Source organism: Cryptomeria japonica, chromosome 9 (genome assembly GCF_030272615.1).
Source record: "Cryptomeria japonica chromosome 9, Sugi_1.0, whole genome shotgun sequence".
Classification (NCBI taxonomy): Eukaryota; Viridiplantae; Streptophyta; class Pinopsida; order Cupressales; family Cupressaceae; genus Cryptomeria; species Cryptomeria japonica.
This window is the reverse complement of record NC_081413.1, coordinates 596,969,944-596,989,020: the sequence shown is the minus strand read 5'-3', so window position 1 is coordinate 596,989,020 and position 19,077 is coordinate 596,969,944. Positions and strand designations below refer to the sequence as shown.

The 19,077-nt window shown below is 36.3% G+C and overlaps 1 protein-coding gene across 3 annotated transcripts in view; it reads right to left on the bottom strand.

Annotated features, from left to right (window-relative positions):
• LOC131071526 (uncharacterized) overlaps positions 1 to 19,077 on the bottom strand; it is a 297,148-nt gene that overhangs the window by 165,985 nt on the left and 112,086 nt on the right. The window lies entirely within an intron of this gene.

Sequence of the window (19,077 nt, the reverse complement as noted above, 5' to 3'; positions counted from 1 at the left end):
ACAAGAACACCATGATGTCAAAACAATTTAGATGTTGGATACACCATTATGTCAAAACAATTTGGAGGTTGGATACATTCTAGGTAGTTCCATACAAAAAAAATATCAAAAATCATATATACATACATGTTTATTGCTTAAAAACAAGAATTAAATTCAGAATACCACATATCATACATCTGATAAAAAAAACAGCCTGAAAATAGGAATTAAGTTAATTTCATAAACAACTCTTTTATCCCTATAATAATAAATTATAAAATGTTTATAATAAATACTGTTTGTCATATAATAAATATAAACTTTTTTTATTGAAATATTTTCTCAAATTTGAAATCTAAATATTTAAATATATTTAAATATTAAAATAATGATAAATTATATAATTATTAATAATAAATATTTATAAAGAAAACCGCAAAAGCTACCATGAGTAAAAAACTTCTGCCTAAATTGCAATTAGTATCCTGAAATAAATGTAAAATATGTTTGAATTCAAGATTATGTCAATAAGCTTGTAGTGATGCAAGTGGATACATACTTTTCACTGTCAAGATATCAAACTTTCCCATCCCAATGTTCTTTTCCCCCAAACCCCTCCCCCGAATTTTCCCCCAAACCCCTCCCCCGTTCATCCCTTTTTCTTCTTCAGATCTCAAATTTTTCTTTCCAAGGATCCATTTCCTTCAACCTTTCCTTCCCTTTCCTTTGACAATGATTTGCACCAAAGTTTGAAAACTTAGACTTGGCGTGGACTTGGTAGCCCAAAATAGGACTTGGACTCACTACTCAGCACAGACTCGGCAAAAAACTCAGTTAGGATGTAATGTCCCCTTCTCAATAGTGATCAGTTTAGTTGGCCGTGAGCCTATTCCGGAGGCCCGTAGGCTAGTCGAGAGTAGTAATTAGTTTCCTATTTTTTGGGAGGATGCTTTGGCAGTTTCAGTGGCTTGCATGTTGAAGTTTTATAGTTTTGATTCCGGATTCCTTTTGGATTTTCAGAGAGCTTTGTGATGGTGTGACATGAAACTGAATCTAAGGACTTTTCCGAACTAATTATTTTCAGTAAGTTGCGAGTCCTGCTCAAAATGTGGTTAAAATGCATTTGGACACACTATTTTTAGCAGAATGTTATTTTTAGTAAGTGCTATTTTTAGTAGGGTTTCAGCAGGCCAATTCAGATGGCTATTTCTAGCAGGTCAATTTGAGCAAATGGTCTTCCAGCATTCTTGGAGTTATTTTTGGCAATTCAGAGCTTATATTGGGCACTTCATTGTTGAGGTAAAATGTTTTATAAAGTAAAATATTATTTAAGGCATGATGGACGCCTTATGGGGGAATAAGTTGATTTTATAATATATTTCACTTTATTACCTATGGATGCCACATTATACTTTATTGATTTTTTTTATAAAGTATATTTGCTTCTTTGTGAAGGACAATTTGGGAGAAAAAGGAGAAATGAAATGCAAATTTCAAAATAATGAGAAGTGATTGTGCATTTGGGTTTGGCATCCATTTGGAGGGAATGTGGATTTGAATTTGGAGTCAGGCTATAAATAAGAGTGTTGGGCTCTTGTTTTTCATCCATGAATATTTTGTAACGAAGTGCTGCCGAAATTGAGATTGATTTGCTTCAAGGAATGCATACCTCCTAGCGTGTTCTTGGCTTCTTGCTTGAGAGATAGCAACTAGTTGAGATTGTAAGGTTGTTCTTTACACTAAAGAGCAGATGGAGTTCATTGTGAAGGTGTCTTTGATGTTTTCTGATGTTTTCGGGTGTTTGTGAGTTTTCAGGTTGCTAGATTACTACGGAGCTGAAAGTGATTTTCAATCATAAGTCTAAGAGGGATTTTTTGCTTCTTCTGGGTAATCTCTCATTGTTTTCCTATGGTCTAGGCACTCCTTCCTGCTGATTTTTCAGGTTCTATTTTACAGATTGGAATTTTATCTCGAAGTTCGCCCTTTCCTCCCAAGTTGTACCATGCCTATGGCTGTCTTGGGAAGCATGCTTTAATTGTTAGATCAGATTCGCAGCTGGTTTTGGGTCTTGGCTTGGACGTCTCCTCTCTAGGCTTCATTAGCATTTTACTTCAAGTCAATCCATTGTGTTTTGGAGATAGGAGCATTTTAGTGTGTCTCATGTTGTTGGTCTGTATTTTCAGTTTGCTGGTTAAGTACTCTAGACTTGAGCATTTTGAGTTTGGGGTTGTTTTCCTTGGTTGTGAGCCTCTAGAAATTTGGGAAAAACCATTGGACATCATTTGCGGCTATTGGACAGCAATATTACTTGATTTGCAATTCATGCTTCATAATGTAATGCTGATTAGTAGTACTAACAACAAACGTCATTCTAATTAGTTCCCTAATACCCACTGTATAAGTGGAAGAGGCTGGTTTACCACCTAGCACAGTTATTTTATCTTTCTAGCATTTTGGTTATCAACTAATAATGTATTGCTCCCACTGCATAAGTGGTTGAGCCTTCCTTTTGATTTTGTAATTTCCCCACTGAATGAGTGGAAGTGGCAGGTTATACAGCAAGTTGTTTAATTTTCAGTATTTTCTTATCCCACTGTGAAAGTGGAAGTGGCTGGTTCAACCGCCAGCATGTCATGCTTTCAATGTTTCATCTTTGCTAACCTAATGGGTGAAATTGTTGTGTTGAAATTGGGAAAAAACTAAGGGGGTCAAATCATAGGACTTGGCAAAGAAAACCCATAGTTTTATAAAAAACAAAAAGAAATCAATGCATTTAGAGAACATAAAAGCCCATTTTGACTATCAATTCATCATGATTCAAATATTGCACAGTTAATATAATCTTTAAACATTTAATATTTGAAATTTCATAATTCATATTCAATAACTAGTGGGCATTTGGAAGTGGAGACCTTAATGGGTTTGAGGGGCAGCAACGATAAGCTGCATAAGGTGTTAGATATGAGAAAAAGCCAACGATAGAAGGGGTGTGGTGAAACACACTTGCATTTCCCCACGGACCAGAAGTGGGGTTTGGAAGCTATCCCCCAAAAAAAAATGGATGATTAAAAATGGACGAGTTTGAACCAAAAAAAGAAGAAATAGACACTTGCAGACCTATTTTGGGCAGCAAACAGCAAAATGAAATGGAAAAAAAAACCAAAAAAATGTCTTTTTTAGTCATTTGGTCATTTCCAACTAGGCACAAGAGTCCTAGATCGGGACTCGCAAGTCCAAACCTAGGACTCACACAAGTCCTTTGTGAAAACTCGGGCATTTTTTGGGGCAACTCGACGGGATGCGGCTTGCAAGTTCGTGGCATGTCGACTCGGTGAGCCAATGGACTCGTGAGTCCCGCAAGTCTTAGTGATTCCTAGCCGAGTTTCCAAACTATGGTTTGCACTTTTCCATGCTAGCATTCTTTCCCTCTAAACCCCTACTTCCCAATTCTATTACTAATTTACCTTTCAGAGCCAAAGTTTCAACCATTCTTGCTCAAGGCACTTTATCCTTCGTATTCCCAACACTTTTCAATATGTATCTTGCAAAGCTCATTGATTCAGGCTTATTCTCATTTGCATGTGTATACACTCAAAAATTGGCTATGAATAATTAAATAAATATTTATTATTTATTTAATGTTAATTTCCTCTATTAAATAATTAAATTGACAAGTTTAATTATTTAATTCATTTTAATGTATATTCTTCTATTAAATAATTAATTTGAAAAGATTAATTTATTTAATTCACTTTGATTCTTTTTCTTCAATTAATTAATTAAAATTGAAACATTTTATTAATTAATTCATTATCACTTTCTTCAAAATCAATTCAATTAAATATCTAATATTTAATTATTCTCCATCCAATTCTTCTATAGTCTCGTCAACTAAATAATTTCTTAATTATTTAATCCCCAAATCCAACTCATCTCATCTCCACGTCACTCAACCTTACCAACTCACATTTTATGTGGCTAAATAAATTATTAAATCTCAATTATTAATTAGCCATATTAATTCTAACCTCATTTCCTTCTTTTGAGAATGTGTACATACACTCATCCTCAACTTCCCTATATCCTCTCCAACAACTCCTACATCTTTGGAGGAAGTTTGTCCACATCACCCTAGTCAACTTCCACTTGTCCTCATATCCCTAAATCTTCTCCAACCATCCTACATTCTCTCAAGTTTTCATCCTCAGTCAAGGTGATCCTTCTGACACTTGGCTTCTCCTTCCACCTTTTCCTCCATCTTGCAAGTGTAGGAGCAACATCTTCCTCCTTTTTCTCTCACATCTCAACCAATCTTTTCATAGCCATACAATCTACATGATTCAATCTCAACCGTTGATCTCTCCCACATAGGATTTTGCACACCAAAAATCTAAAAAAAGAGCAATTCTCCAGCATTTTAGAGCTAATAGTGATCTTGTAGTAGTCATTTTTGTATCCGTGAGTTTTAGCATTTTGAGTATCTGAGCATTTTGGAGTCTTTTTATTATCTTGCATCATAGCTTAAATCATTTTAGCATTATCATATCCAACTATCAGTTATCTGTCCATTCCACATTTGTCATCTTGGAAGCCACACAGTGCATGTCTGAGAGCAAATATCTGCAACCAAGAACAATGGGGATAGGACACAATGAGACAGGAGGGTAAAGGTATAATTTTCATTGTTTTCATGCTTTGTTCCTTTGCTTTGTTTCATTGGTTGATATTTGGAGTTTTCCTGTAGCTTTCATTATCAATATTGGTTAAAAAAACTAACAAGTTGTAGGCTTATTCTGAAGGTTAATTCCAAATTGATACAGCATGCCTTAAGAGATGACTTCCTAGCTACTCCCGATCCACAACTCCCTAAAAATGGTATTGGTCATGAGGTAATCACGATATTTGATCCCCAAAACACCTGCATTTTTCACTATTCACTCCCTCTTGTCTCTCTACATGACTCAAGTCACCATTAACAGCCAAATTTGATGCCACAACTACTCCAAGGGGATTTTTCCACTCAAAAACAATTGTCCATCTTAAGGGTACTGTAGACACCTAAAATTGGTCTATGCTTGCGAATGTCAATTTTACTAATTGTTCTCCTTGATAATTAAATAATCTTAATTATTTTATCTTCATTCTTCCAAGTTGACCTTTATTCTTCCAATTCCATATTCCATAATCAATTTATCATTAATTATTTTCTCTCTAATATTAATTAAATAATCTCATTATTTAATTAATTTCGATTTCCCTCATAAATGTAGCCCATTGCGGACTTCTCTCCATCAGCAACTCATAGGAGAAAAACAAGAGGCTCTATGAATTGTTATCACAAGTTGAAACATTAAGCTTTAAGTTTTAAGTTTTACATAAACAAGTGTGAATAAAAATAAGGAAATGAAATAGAAATGAGAACAAAGATATAACAGTTAATTACTCGCACAATCTCCTTGGCCAGCTGCCAAAAGCTATGGTCATCAAAAACCCAACCAGCCATCTCAATCCCCGCAGTGGTCTTTGCATATGATGTTGTCCACTCCTCACTTACAAACATGCATTTCAATCCGGCCTTGGACTGAAGCAAGGATTGCAACGTGATAAAATTTGTTGCGAATCGGATAATTCCTAGACGAGCCAACTCTTTCTTATTTGTGGAATTTCTTATAAGGTTGAGGACCCAAGTATGATTGTATATGTATTTACAAATATTCCTTCTAGTCTCTACACGTTTTTTAATCCATGGAATTTTTCCAAGATCCTCCAATATGAGGTCAATGCAATTAGCAGCACAAGGGGTCCAAAACAAGGTGGGGTGCCTCTCCATAAGAAGTTTACCTACAGCAACATAATTTGTTGCATTATCTGTCACTATTTGCACCACATTCTCCTCACCCACGTCCTCCATCATCCCACAGAGATACTCAGCATTTTTTATATTCCTTGAAGGATCAATTGACTTCAAGAACATTGTGCTACCTAAGAAGGAAAAAAAAAACGATTTAGTAAAATAAAAATTAATAAACTTAATCACTAAATCAATAGTAAATATACTTTACAAAATACAAAGTACAATTACTTGATGAGGAGACAAAAAAATTCAGCAATGTTTTATTTCTTTTGTTGGTCCAACCATCAATCATGATGGTGCAACCCTTCCTCCTCCATATCTCACACTTCTTGGCAATTTTGGCTTTAACATCAGCCACCTTTTGACTCAAAATAGGGCCTATTATCTCCTCATCATTAGGGGCTTTGAACCCCTGACCACAAACAGTAATGGCATCTACCATAATTTGCCAGTATGGAGACCTAAAACAAATTAAATAAACAGAATAAGTATTTACTATTAGCTATTAATTTTTCTTGTAACTTTAAAAATTAAAATAATGAATGTGACATACTCTTAAATTCTCAATTTCTTAAAAGAAAATAAATTAAGACATAGAAATCAAAATACTAATGAATACCTTGCTGTATGAAATGGAACGTTGTTGTAGAACCAAAAGTCTCCAATTGCTATTTTTGCAGCATCATACTTCTTATTCCAACCCATGCTATTGGACACCCAGAGTCGTGCATAGAACAAAAAGTGAGTCTAATGTGGATTTATTTTTACGAATACGAGGCCCAAATTCTCACACTAGCACTACCACTACTTCCAGATGCAGGAAATGGAGGCCGAGGATTTGAAGAAGCCTCTCCACCAATGGCTGCCATTTCTTCCATTTGCTTCCTTTTTAATTCTTTTTTCTCTTCAAATTCCTCTAATTGAGCTTGCACTTCACGTATAGCCTCAGGGGGTGCTAGTTTGCATGGTTTGGCATCATAGCATTCTATTTGTGCAATGTGATATTTCAACCAGTTAATACCTCCCCAATTATATTTTGTTTTGTAATGAATACATGTTACTTCTCCTTTTTTTGAACCGGGGATGCCATGTTTCCAAGCCTTATCCTTTGTAACTAGGGTTGCCTTTGGGGCACTACTTCTACTACCGGAAGGCTGAGACATTATGCTGCAATATATTATAAATGAAAAAAATCAGCATAATGTCTCTTATTCTAAATAAATTAAAACTTAAAAATAAATAATAGAAAGAAAAAACAAAACTAGGGCTTCAACTTTCATATATTTTCCATCAATATAAAATAAAACAAAAACAAAACAAATGTACAAAAAAATGGAAATATGAAAGTAAGAAAATCAAAAAATAACAAAAAAATTTAACTTACCTCTTTAAATTTGCTAGAAACCTCTTCCAAATCCTTCTTTAGCACCTTTAAATGCTTGAATGCAAGCTACAAACTTGCACAAACAATCAACAATTGCAATCTCCTCTACAATCTATCCATTGGTCTGCTCTTCAATGCCTCTATTTTTTTGCTCAAAACCCTCTTTTTCTCTCCTTGTGTTTGCAAACAAGAAAAATGACTTTTTAGGGTGAGTCAAAATATATTTACCTTTTGTTTGACTTAAAACAAACACATTAATTTTTTTTGTTTTTTTTGTGTTGCCCGGGCGGTAGAGTCCAGGGCCCAAGACTCGGCGAGTTTGCACAAACCTGACCAGACTCGGTCGAGTCCGAGTCCAGGGTCCTCTGGCCTCGACAAAGGTAACCCACCTCAGGACTTGCCGAGTCTTGGCAAGACTCTACAAGTCTTGTAACTATGATATCTAGAATCTATAAATTCAGCATCAATTTTCAATATCAAGGACCACAATCTTTGAATTCTTGTGCCATTATTCTGCAGGTTTTGCAAATTTGAGAGCCATTACTAGCAAGAAAGAGGACAAAGGAGGATCAGCGTTTTACATCAATAACTTGATATAATTTAGATTATTATTTAATGTTATTGGTTTTCTTTAATCATTCCTCTATTGTGTTATGTTGAACTTTGGTAATAGATTTAGGTTCTTGTGGTCTCCTTTATATCTATTTACCTTGATGACTTTTCAGCATATATAGGTACAACTACAGATTTAAATGTACTTCAAGAAATAAACGATGAGGAATGGCATGTCACCATTAATGTGATGGTTATGTTTCAAATGCGAATTGTTTCCATGCAAGCTTTAGGTCAACAATTCAGCAAATTTGCAGGAACTAAGCTTGCTTTGCATGCCTCATCCATTGACTACTAATTCCTCCTCGTTTTCCAAAGTGGCAAGGCAATCAACAGAGTGCATGCCAATTCATTTTTTGAAAAGGTCGGTCAATTCACATTTTCATGCAAATACAAACCAAAGGGGCTTCTAGGGTTTCAATCCCTACAAGTCTAGTAACCATTAGATTAGATGTTTGTAAATTTCAAAAAGGTTTATATTGTAAATGATTATTGTAGTTTGTTCTAGTATGAATTGGGGTATTACCTAACTAGTTCCACTATTAGGTCCTTTTCACATCTTATCACTTAAGCTTACTTAGGGTACTCATAGGAATCTTTCTAGAAATCTCTAGGATATCATAAGATTAAGACACTTGTCATAATCTTATGTTATCCTATGTCTCACCTTGGCCTATATAACCAAGGGTTTCTCATACATTGTACATCCATTCTATTTGCATTCTTGATAGGAATACAATTTATTATTGTCATATTGATCTTTTAAGTATCTTTTTCTTTTTGTTAGGCCTTAAGATGTCAAGTGGCTATCTCCAAAGCCAAATCTTACATGGTATCAAAGCAAGTTGAGTGCTTTTGGTTAGCCTTTTGGGAGATCTTGAATGGGGATCTTGTATTTTCTTGAAGCACTGAGAATGCTCTTCTCTTGCATCCTTGAATGATCTAAAAGGTGTGATAGAAATACCATATTTTGGGGAGTTCCTCTTTCAACTCTGTATTGCAAGTGCATTTTGGGAGCTCGTTTAATCTAAAATAAGCTCACCATTGTGTCCAAAGTGCACAAGAAAGTCAAATCTACCTTTTGTTTTGTCCCAATTGGACATTGGAGGCAAAATTTGCAAGGGTTAAAAGATTGAAGGTGGTTGTTAGACCTGGGAGGTAGCTGCCACTTTGGAGCATTTTGGCTCAAAATAACACCTCCATCGCACTTAGAAGGCCCAAATCAATATAGATCCATTGTTAAATAATCAAAATCGAACACTTTTGTCTACAACCATCAAAAAAATTCCACCCCCTCTATCATACGGACTACACAATCAATGGGAATATTTTGCAAAATATTCTACAATAAATGCACTAACACATGCGCTGCACAAGTACAATCATAGCTTTGGTTTATTAAAAAAAAATGCTTAGTTTAATTCATATTTAAATTAAAAAAAAATGGTTATTAAAATCTAAATTTAAAAGGTTTAAAAAAAATTACCCTTACAAGAGACATGTACCCATAGGCAAGGTACAGCAAGCCATAGGACTCGAGCCTTGCACCCCTTCAATGGGACATACTACCTATCCTTTCTATGTTTTAAAAGTTTTTAAAATAAATCTATGGATGTGGGGTGATATAACAATACATTAGTATATAATTTATTAATGGTCAATAGTGTATTTTATGTAAATAATTAGGTAAGATCGTGTTTCCAATCTTTCAGCAGTTTCTTTTTAGAAACTTGCTCCTTTTTGTAATTCTTTGATTCTTTATAAGCTTTGGCTTCTGTAAATAATATTAATCAACTTTTTTACCAATTACTTTTCGTAATATGGTATCAAAGCCCGGTTTAAAGTTTTTGTTTCAAAAATTTCAAATGAAATTTTTAGATTTTGAAACAAATCTTTTTTTGTCTTCTCCACATGCGCAACCTGTAATCTTTGTTGTTTTGAAGGGTTTTTTCGTGTTTGTGCTGCGTTTTTTCCCTCGACCTGTGTCTGGTTGGCTCCACAATCTCCATCTCTCTCTGTGCGATTTTTTACAATCGCGACGCACAGTTGTTCTGTTATAGGCCCTTCTTCCATTTCATGTGACGCGGAATTTTTTACTAGTGACGGCCTGCAATTTGTTTTTCTTGTGTGACTTTAAATCGCGACAAGAGCTCTGTGTGACTTCATTTTTCTGTGACTTGTTTGCGATTTCGTGCCTTTCTGCTCACGCAACGATAGTTTCCTGTGTTTTTTCATGCTCTTTTGATTGCGCGATTTCTTTAGTTTTAAATCTGCAACGGGAATTTTTTTTTGCGGTTTTCTTATACAGGTATCTTCGTTGGTCTTCATTTTTTCTGCGTGCGAAGTCAATCTTTGGTCTCTGCATTCTTCAAAACTCACAGTTTTTGGTCACCTAGAATTCTGGATTTTCAGCTAGGGTTTGCACCCTTCATTTCAAGTTGGAAAAATTTTTCAATTGTAGAATTTTTGTAGGTTTTTCGAGATTTGAACTAGGTTGCCTTCAGATTATTTTGGGTGCATCATTTTTTGTGCCTCAGTTTTTGTGCCAACAGATCTGACTCAAAAATTGTGCATGTACCTAATTCTACCTTTATTTTTGCATAGGGATTCATCTTCATTTTTACACCCTTTCAGATTCTCTCGTTTTTCATGCATTGGGAAACATGCAATATGGTGTCATTGACCAACTTAATGTTGGAAGGTAGCTAGATATTCAATGGCAAGAATTATAACGCCTAGAAGCAGCGCATGCTGACAATCTTCAAATATCGCCGCCTTGATGATCTAGTTTTGGGAAAAGAATCTCGTCCTTCTGCAACCGGATTAGATCAAGAGTTTGATGATCGCAATTGCGAAGCTATCAAGCTCCTTAAGCTCTCTGTCACAGATGACCAGTTACCTCAGATTCCTTTTGGCAAAATCAGCCTTAGAAATTTGGAAGTATCTGAAGGAGTTGTATGAGACATCCGACAAAAGCCAAGCATTCTTCCTGAAGAACCAATTGTTCTCCATCATGATGGATGAGCGCATGTCCTTATAGGAGCATCTCACGAAGATTAAGGACATTCGAGATCAGCTCGAAGCCATTGGTCAGAAAATGAAAGAAGAGGATATGGTAGTAATAACCCTGAAGAGTCTACCAAAATCCTCAAGCACTTCATAGAGACTCTCAACATTACGTCTACGAATGTTGATCTGAAATTTTCAGAGTTGTGCACCAAACTTCTACACCAAGATTTGTTAAGTTTAGATCAGACTGATAGTAATTAAGTGGATTTAACACAATGAACAAGGAGCACACCAAAATACCCCGGGAAAACCTTCCACTTGAAGGTGAAAAAACCCAACAACAATTATCCTTTTATTGTATTAGATAAGATAGCAAGATGTCTATTACAAAATCTACTTCACTCCTTGAAGCTTAGATGAATGATGCAAATCTCACTAAATGGAATACGAACTGCTGAATGCGATATCCAATCTGTTATGAATGATCTTCAGTCTACTGTAGATGATTATCGAACTGCTGAAGATAAAACACGGACTGTTGTGTATGAATCGATTTGCTTGTGGTGAACTTGTTAGATGCTTGATGAGAGAGGGAGACAAAGTAGATATATATCTGGTCATGTGTGCATCCAACCAACACGTCACATAACAAAGATCGATTTCATTATCACTTAACACATCTTTCAAGGGGGCGGGTGTAATTAGTTATGATTTTATTAAAAAACCGCTTTCCAATATAAAATATGGAAGTTGGCAAGGATATATATATTATTTAAATTGATGCACATAAATGTCTAAGGTTGATAGGCCACTTAGACATTTATGTCTGCCAGAAGGATTCAACTGAAGCTATATATCATTAACACTCCCTCTTAGCTAGGGAGCAATCCTTCTCAATCTTTGTAGTGATATCCACCATGGCTACTCCCAGAGGATGGGTCCATCATGGCTACTCCCATGAATAGAAATGCAAATGAACACAAGTGCTCATCACAGAATCACTCATCGTGATGTCGTCATCTCATCTTGACGTTCACCATGGCTACTCCTAGAGGGTAAATAAACACAAGTGCTAAGTCAAGGATTCTCTCACATGACATCCACCATGCTTACTCCCAGAGGGTGGAACAAGGGCTTTCACCTTAAACTTTTCTCACAGAGAAGAATGCATTAACAAGGGCTTGCACTTCAAACTTCTCTCTCACAGAGAAGAATGCATTAACAAGGGCTTGCATCTCAAACTTCTCTCTCATAGAGAAGAATGCATTAAAGTACATCTCAAGAAATTACTGATGCTAAGACTCCCTCTCAGCAAGTGCTTCATTTTCCACAACTCCAAGCTTGTCTAAAAAAATGCACAAACTTCACTTTGGCAAGGGGCTTGGTGAGAATGTCAACCATCTGTTCCTCAATACAAATGTATCTCAACTATACAGCATTCCTCTGTACCATATCTCTGATGTAGTGGTATTGGATCTTAACATGTTTTGTTTTGTCATGGAATACTGGATTGACAGATACCTTCACAGAGCTTTGGTTATCACAATGAATAATTGTAGGCTCCAACAATTGCCCAAACAATCCTTCAAGAAGCTTTCGAAGCCACACTGCTTCGTGAGTTGCCACACATGTTGCAATGTATTCTGCCTCTGCAATGCTCAGTGCCACTAAAGATTGCTTCCTGCTACACCAGGAAATCATAGTAGATCCCAAACTGAAACAACAACCAGAGGTGCCCTTCCAATCCATAACACTCCCTACCCAATCAAAATCAGAATAGCCTTGCAGATTCAGGTCCACACTGGAAGAATATTTCAAGCCATATCCAACTGTGCCACGCAAGTATCTCAAGATATGCTTGGCTACAACTAGATGTATCTGCCTTGGTTCACACATGAACTAAGTGCACTCACTGCATCGCAAATATCCAGTCTAGTGTTGACTAGATACATCAAGGATCCAATCAACTACCTGTACATAGTAAGATCCACAAGATCTCAACTAGCTGCAGATTCCCTCAATTTCTTCAAGTTAGTCTCCATCGGTGTAGACATAGACTTGCAATCTAACATTCCAAATCTCTTCAAGATGTCAGTGGTGTATTTTCCTTGACTCGGGATAATCTCATTAGGCCTCTGCCATACTTCCAAACCTAGAAAGAAATGCATGAGTCCTAGGTTGTTCATCTCAAATTTTGAAGTCAACTCCTTCTTGCATCTAAGGATGAGATGATCTTCCCCAATAAGAAATAAGTCATCAACATATAGAACCAAGATTAAAACTTCACCATTGAATACCTTGAAGAAAAGATTTTGGTCAGCATCATTCTTGCAGAAACCCAAACTCACCAAGTATTTGTCAATCCTTTCATACCATGCACAAGGAGCCTGCTTAAGACCATATAATGCTTTCTTCAATTTGCATACATGAGACTCTTTCCCATGAATTATGAACCCTTTAGATTGCTCAATGTAGACCTCTTCCTCAATTACACCATTGAGAAAAGTTGTCTTCACATCCATCTGATGTAGCTTCCATCCCTTAGCTGCTGCAATGGCAACGATAGTCCTAATGGAAGTATAGCGAGCAACTGGAGCAAATGTTTCTTCATAGTCTATTCCTTCTTTCTAAGAGAAACCACGAGCCACAAATCTAGCCTTGTACTTCTCAATGCTTCCATCAACTGCATGCTTAATTTTGTATAGCCACTTGGAAGATACAACAAACTTTCCTTCAGGTCTAGGTACAATATCCCAAACATCATTCTTGATAATGGATTGATATTCTTCATCCATGGCATCTTTCCATACTTGTTGCTTTAAGGATTTCTAAACACTAGAAGGTTTAGTCTCAATAAGATTACACATCAATGCAACATAGCTAGAGAATCTTTGTGGTTTTTTACTTTCTCTGAATGTGCCTCTAGGAGCCACGAACTTTTCTGCCTTCTACATAGTGTTCCTTGCCCAAAGAGGTCTCTTTCGATTCACAACAATATCTCTAGGCCCATCAATAGGATCCAAAGGTTCAATTGGATCATCATCTACTACACGTTCAGTAAAAGGTATGATCAATGTCCATGTCTTGAGGAGTCTCATGATCTTCATCAACTATCTCCATGCATGAACCTTTAGATTTTCTGGATGCAACATCTTCTTCAAATCTAACATCTTTTCTCACTTCTATTTGCTTCTAACCGGGAATGTAAATTTGGTAGGCTTTAGAGGTTTCACCATAGCCCACAAATATTCCTCTCTTGCTAGAAAGTTCCAATTTAGTTCTTTTGTCTTTAGGTATATGAACATACACTGAACAACCAAAGATCCTCAAGGGACTGACATCAAGCTTAATCCCTGAAAAGGCTTCTTCTGGAGTCAAATTCTACAATATCCAGTGAGGTTATTTGTTCTGAACATACACTGTTGTTCTAGAAGCTTCTACCCAAAGAAAGGTTTGAAGGTCTTGATCATAGATCATGTCTTTTGTAGCTTCAACAATGGATTTGTTCTTTCTTTCTACAACCCCATTTTGTTGTCGGTTGTAAGGGACACAAAACTCCCTCTTGATCCTTGCCTCAATAAAGGAATCACGAAAGCTACCAAAGGTGTATTCACCTCCATTATCAGACCTTAAATCTTTAATTCTCTTTCTAGATAAGTTTTCTACTTGGGCCTTAAACTCTTTAAATCTATCTAGGACTTCATCAGACTCTTTAGACCTTAAGAAATAAATCCAAGTCTTCCTAGAGTAGTCATCTATGAAAGTTACATAATACAAAAATCCACTTAGGGATGCAATTGACATTGGACCACATAAATCGGATGTACAAGATCTAAAATTTCTTTTGCCCTACTATCACTGCTATGAAATGTACTCTTAATGTTTTTACCCATAGCACAACCTTTACAAGTACCATCATGTACATGACTAAGTTTAGGAATACCTTTAACCATCTTCCCCAATGATGGAAGAGCCCTAAAATGTAGATGCCCAAGTCTTCTATACCATAGTTCATTGGAACAGAAAGAATCATGTAGAAGAGCTTGAATTGGATGAGTGGAGAGCTTATACAAACTCTCATGTCGATTCCCGATCAGTCTTGATGCTGGAGTTCTTTGCCCATGCAAGAACTCTCCCTTTAGAAAATTCTATTTGATAACCTTTATCCTCCAAGGCTGAAATAGACACAAGATTTCTCTTGATTCCTGGCACAAATAAGACATCACTTAGATGAAGAGAAATTCCAGATTCTAGGTTGAGTGAAGTAGCACCAAATCCTTTCACTGAATAGTGTGCATCGTCTCCAACGATTACTAGGAGATTAGACTCCCTTTCCACCAAATCCGAAAGATGTTCTCAATAGCCTGTGATGTGTTGAGAGGCTCCACTATCAATTAGCCAAGTGTCACTATCTGTGGGAACATTACTTGATAGGGCAGATATGAAGAGAAATCCATTAGAGTTGTCTTCTGCTTCCTTTTGAGTTGAGACTTCATTAATGTTTGCCATTTGTTGCTTAGGCCTTGTCAAACAATCTCTTGCATAGCGACCAAATTTGTCACATCTAAAGCACTAAATGTGAGAGAGGTCTTTCTTCTTCTTCTTTGAATCAGGTGCAGAATCTGATCTTTGATCTCTATTCCTCTTGAAGTTGCCTTTCTTCCAATTTCTTCCTTTCTTGGTAGATTGAGTGGCAAGAACATGAGTGTCTTCATTTTGAGAACCTTTGACAATTCCCCTGGCAGCCAATCTAGATTCTTCTTGGATGCAATCCACACAAAGACGATCAAACTGTAATGTCCCCTACTAGGATTTGGTCTAACTAAACCATAATTAATCTACTTTCAAGTGCTTACAACTTAAACTAACTTGATCAAGAGTCAAGGCTATCTTAACATGAAAACAAATCTGAGACATTCTTTCTTTAGTCGACCAAGTACTAGATAATTTAATCTTATTCTGATTCATTTATAAATCATTTACATTTATTAAATTACCAGTTTTATGAATTATTATATATTATTATAGAGTCGTTACTAAAAGATACTACATTAATTATATTTATTGTATTAATATTTGTTATTATATCAGTATCCATATTTATAACCCTTATATTATTCCTTAATTGATATTTGTTTGATAACATAATCCTATTTAAACTTATTAATTGGAATTTGCTTAATGATATATATATATATTTTCTTGATATAATATAACTGATTATTATTTCTTATGTTTGAATCCATATCGTCCTACTGTGCCATTAATATCTCGTTTGCTTAGAGTTTAGCGTAACTTACCTGTGCGTTCTATTTCAGAACCTGAATTACCTTCACTCTTATCTGCGATGACTTGGAGTGCTATCGTGCATACAGGCGGGCTGAGGAATTAGTGGGTTTGATGCTCTTGGGATGTTTAGCCTTTCTATTGAGTGCTTGAAATCAGGAATGGATAATTAGGGAAGGCTACCAGTTTCTGATCTAACCTTTGAAAAGTACACAAATGTTGGTGCTGTTCTTAATGTCACTTTTAATGTATGCAGCCCGTTTTGATGCCAACAGGCTATGCTCAATCGAGCAGATCCCATACTGAAAGTAAAATATTCCCTCCAGACCAAATGCCCTCGATTCATATCATATAACTTGTGGTTATCGGACAGTTGCAACCATTGTTTGGAATGGGCATGTTCCTTCCGTAATCGCACGCACTTCATTAACATTACGTTTCTTCATAACAATATTATGTTTGGTAATACTGACGTTGCATTATATTGATGAGTTTATTTATCGATTAGATAGCTTATATGACTTGCTCGGATTATTATTAACCTTCCTCCATGCCACGTTAATTGGTCTTCTGGTGATTACAATGTATTTATCCATAATCATTGTTCCCTATCGATACTAACTCGGTATCGGACCTTCACATATGTATGTCGATCGATGCTTAGCCGGTTTCCTCCAGCCATGTATGTGACGGGTCTTCATCGGATGAATCTTTGGTGGTGGTATACGGAAGGAGTTTTGGTATTTGGCATAGCTCGATACTTTGCCGGCAGTGAGGAATCATTTATTGTAGAATTCCCATAGTCGGTAATACCAAAAGATAACAAAGGAAATTCTCCAAAACTATTAAATATTAATCAAATAATAAAATTTTAAGAATATTATTAGAAAAATATTAATTAAATAATAATATTTAATAAATAAATAAATCTCAAGTAATCATTTGTTGTTTAATTATTATATTAATTATTAATAATAATTGCTTCTTTTCGGATACATATAGCAATCAAGGAGGGGATATGACAGTCTTATTATAATATTAATATTATTTTTATATTAATGAATGATTAATATTACTATTAATATTATTAATTACATAATAAATGATAATTTATTATTATGATGAAGAATCACAAAATCTATTATTGATTACATCACCAGGATGTGGGGTTATGACAACCCTCTCACTTTAGAGGAAAATTGTGAAGTCTCATAAATGAGACGATTTTCCCATATTATTAAATGTTAATTAATAAATGTTTTAATTATCGTATTTATTTAATCACAATAATCCAATGTCCAAAGAGGGGTTATGACACAAACTTAGGCAATTTGGATCTCCCACTTATACTTTGAATAAATGGCTCCCAAGAATGAGGAAGGCCATTCAATACCAACATGACAAGATCTTTATCAACCACTAAATCTCCAATAGCCCTTAGTTGATCCCTCAATTATGAGATCTTCATGAAGAATGACATGACTGATTCTCCTTTCGCCATCTTGACTTGATGAAGTTGTTGCCTGAATGTAAGAGCCCTACTTGTGTTGTTGATCTCATAAAGGCCTTCCAAGGTCTTGAACATGTCTCTTGCAGTTGTCATCTTGGAAATGAGAGGCACTAAGTGATCCCTCATGGAGTCAATCAATATCTTTTTCGCTTTTATGGCATTCTTCATGAATTGAAGTTTCTCCTCTTGATCTTCTGGCTCGGATGTTGCCAGGAATAATCATTATGTTATGTTGTCATATTATGTTTATGTTGTCGTCGGTAATAATGAGTTACAGCAGTCAGTTAGTTAGTCGTCTCGAAGGGCAGTTGGACGCGACGATTGGTCGCACCCCTTTGGGTATTATATATTGCATACCGTTCTTTCTTAGTATCATCATGATAGTCGTGTCTGATGTAATGTTATAAGCACTTGATGTACATGGACTGCTGAATGAATATAGAAACTGGTTATTTAATATATTTCCATTATGTTCTGTGCATTTACTTTCTGCATTTAATCGTTTACCGTATGAGGCAAACATTTGGCATCGTTGCCTAGACATACTCGGGAAAGGAAGGTGCGGATGGCGTACGGACATGATGGGCCTACCTGTCAGTGAGATTAACCCAAAGGCCAACATCGCGCAAACGGAACAATCGTTGTCGGACGCAGAGTGTGATGGCAAGAGGCGAAGGGGAAATTGAACCCTGTAATAATCCCGGCACAATGTTGACATAAATTGGGGCCGAAAGGGAAAATAATAAAAAGTTTTTTTTTGTGTACATGGTGTGTGCTTGCTATGTACGGAAGTGATTTATGCCAAATATACTAAATAAGGACAAAAATAAAAAGATACAAAGTGACGAATGGGAAGTGGCACAAAGAGCGTTGAATCTTAGACAACAAATAGAACGAAGCGGAGACACCGTACGGTGGGGCCACGCCAGTGGCACCGCGGGGTCACTATGCAATAAACCGCAGCGCCAAAGAGAAAATTCCAACGCAGGCAAGGAAAAAATCACAAGGCAAACAAAACGAAATCGCGGAGGAAGGAGATTACACACCGCACACCAGCACGCCAAGTACACTGCACCCCGCCATACACCGTACTACCGATCGACAGGAGCAAGGGAAACGCTGGAAGCTGGAAGCAGAAAGTGGTGGCAGCTGGGTAGTTGGAAGGAGGAAGTGGTAGGAAGTGGCAACTAGCAGTTGGAAGGAGAAAGTGGCGGGCCTGAAGGAGCACAGCGGCGACAGTTTAAAGAGGGTGAAAGGGAATAAACGGTGGTGAGGATTCGTAAAAAAAAAAAAACGACAACCAGATTGAAAAATCATTCGATGACGTCTGGAGCTAGTGCGCTGAAAATATTAGAGTGGAGAAGAAGGGTTTTGGCATCTTAAAATATCACAAAAATGATGTGCGCCATGGACTTTCGTGTGGTTCCGAAGGTGTTAAAT